The sequence below is a fragment of the Lolium rigidum genome, unplaced genomic scaffold, assembly GCF_022539505.1.
Source record: "Lolium rigidum isolate FL_2022 unplaced genomic scaffold, APGP_CSIRO_Lrig_0.1 contig_41533_1, whole genome shotgun sequence".
NCBI classification, from domain to species: domain Eukaryota; kingdom Viridiplantae; phylum Streptophyta; class Magnoliopsida; order Poales; family Poaceae; genus Lolium; species Lolium rigidum.
The window spans coordinates 100,290-103,492 of record NW_025900505.1 but is presented as its reverse complement, the minus strand read 5'-3'; positions in this window follow the sequence as shown (position 1 = coordinate 103,492).

The following is a 3,203-nucleotide window of genomic DNA, read 5'->3' as shown; positions in this document are numbered from 1 at the left end:
AAACTAATTGTACGATGCTACTGTCCAATGAGACTAATTGTTCATAGATGTTTATTTGGCGATTTATAGGCATATGACATACATCTACATACATGAACAGTACACTTACTGAGGGCCGACAGGTTAGTTTAGTTGAAATATGATACAATTCAATTTTGTTGACAGAATAAGTTTGGTGATAAAAGTCTGTAATGATATCTCAGATTATTTAACAAACATATGAGGTGAAAAATATCTAGATAAAAAACGTTTACAAATGGATTAACTTAGCAAACTAGCAGAAGTACAAATGGATTAATTTAGAAAGTACAACACGCCCTAGCAAATAAGTACAACAATCATCGCCGGCATGTGTTATCTCTACACCGCCTCCCATTAGCCCGCTTCCTTGCTCTACATCCCGACCCCTCCTAGCTCACACTACTTGATTCGGTGCCCCTTCTTCCCCTCCCTTGGCTAAGCTCCATCGACACACAACCACCCACCGCGGGCTCGCCCCCTCACGAGCATCTTCTTCGTTGCCCCGATGCCTCCCAGTACCCGCAAGCCGCCACCGGCCCGCCCAGCCCCTCCACCCGCACGCCGCCACCTCCCCGCCCCTCCACCCGCACGCCGCCGCCAGCCAGCCCCGCCCCTGCCCATCATAGTACCCGCGCATGTTGCCCCTCCACCCGCATGCCGCCGCTAGCCCGCCCCTCGACACGAATGCCTCCGCCGCCGCCTCGCCCCTGGACCCGCACGCCACCGCCGCCCCTGCCCTTCACGGCTATCTTGACGCCTCTTCGTACCAGCAAACGCCGCTCGTTGACCCCACCGCTGGATTCTCCTCCATCGCGCATGCCGGCCGGAGCTTCGCCTCGCCGGACCGCCCTAATCTCTCGCGCTTCCCAGTCCTGTCATCGCTCCTGCAGCGCCACCTGCTTCCCCAATCTATGGCCAGCACCGCCTCTTCTCGACCAATCCTTCCTGCCCACGATCTCTGCCCCTGCTATACTGATTAGCCGCTGCTAGATTTCTCAATTCCATCTCTGCTTTTTCCTTGGATTTATTTCGTTCGGCCGAAAGTATAGATTGATTCGAAAAAAGTACAGATTGATTCAGATGAGAAGTGCATTTGGAAAATAAAAACATAAGCACAAATGAAGAGTAGTTGATGCAATCGGAGAAGTACAATCATATAATAGTGAGAGCTGCAAGTTTTATTTATTTATTTTGGAAGTGCAGAATTTTCTAAATCTGGGCATAGTGTTTAATTTTCGGGGAGGGCATTGGCTATTGGATGTTAAACATTCGACATCATATGAATTCCTAAAAAAATGGACGGGAAGTGCTAAGAAGTACACAAAATATTTGTTCGGAAGTATGGGACTTTGATTTCAGAAGTGGAATTGGACAAATACGCAGTAAAATTATGAAAGAATAAAACCTACAAGAAATACAAGAAAAGGAAAAATACACCAAAACAATTGTCAAGATGGAAGTACAAGTAGTAAAGTCATGAAGTACACATGTCAAGTTTGAAAGTGAAAAATTCCCGTGAAATGCAATAAATAAATAAAATCATTTGTAAAAAAAATTAATTCGCTATGGGAAAAAATCAATTCATCCGTCTAGCGGCATGGCGCCGCGTCGACTGCCTCAACGTCGACCCAGCCCATCGTCGATGCACCATCAACATTTGGAAGTTCAAAACTACGATCTTGAGAAGTACAATTCAGTTAAGGGAAAATAAGAAAAGGTAATTAAAATGTCTGCTGGGAAGTGCACACAACAGCACATGTAAGTACACGAAGTCAGGTTTAGAAAGTGCAAGTCTTCTCCTCCTGGAATTTCAGAGTACATATAAAATAGTAAAATATAATTTTCCTTAACTACACAAGTCAAACATTGGGAAGTACGCTTAGTTAGTTTTGGTAAATACATGATCTGCCTTGTAGCACATAAAAAGTAATAAAAATCGTCCACTTTTTACCTCATGAGAAGTACAAGCGGTGACCATGGGAAGTGCAAAATAAAATAATCTCGTCATTCATGAGGAAGTTCAAATAATCGACGATGAGAAGTACAACCATTCGACACGAGCAGTACATACACTTATGGTAGGAAGTACAAGAAAACGACAAAAATCCAAATGAAGAAAAAATAAAATTATCTCGTCATCCGCGAGAAATTTCAAATACTTGACGATGAGAAGTACAACTATTCGGAACGAGCAGTACAAGTGCTTATTATGGGAAGTACAAGAAAACCGATAAAATCCAAATGTAGTAAAAACGAAATAATCCCGTCACCCCCAAGGAAGTTCAAATAGTTGATGACGAGAAGTACAACCATTCTACACGAGCAGTACAAGCACCTATTACAGGAAGTACAAGAAGACCGACAAAATCCAAATGTAAAAAACCGAAATAATCTCGTCACCCTAGGGGAAGTTTAAATAGTTGACGGAGAGAAGTACAACCATTTGACACCAGCAGTACACCCACTTAATATAGGAAGAACAAGAAGACCGACAAAATCCAAATGTACAAAAAACAATAATTATCCCATCACCCGTAAGGAAGTTCATATATTTGACAATGAGAAGTACAATCATTCGACACGAGCAATAAACCCACTTAATATAGGAAGTACAAGAAACCCGATAGAGTCTATATTTAGAAAAAAACAAAATAATCCCATCATCAACGAGGAAGTACGAGCAGCGATTTCGAGAAGTACATGCGGACACAACAGTAAGTACAAGCGGTAATTACATCAAGAAAATACCCCCACTTAAGTTCACATAGCAACGTTGTGAAGTTCAAATATTAGGATCCAGGAAGTACATAATCTCTTAAATAGAGGCTAGGGAAAATCTAAAATTATCATTTCGAAGCACACATGCTAGTTTTTGTAAAACGCACTAGCATCAAAACATTTCCAGGAAGTACAACCACAAAGGCCAGGAAGTACAAGGACATGTCACGGGAAGTTCAGATGCACGTGGTTGTGCTGAGCATTTTGTGTGGTGAAAATTATAGCTCTATTTTACTGAATACTTTCATGAAACCGTACAAAGAAGTACAACCGTATTTCCCGATAAGTACAAGTTCACGTCGAGGAAAGTTCAACGCTCTGTTTTTACGGGGTGGAAATCTATTGTCCAAATCTCATCGATTTGATCACTAACCACTTCAATAATTGTCACCAAAAGCTTTATA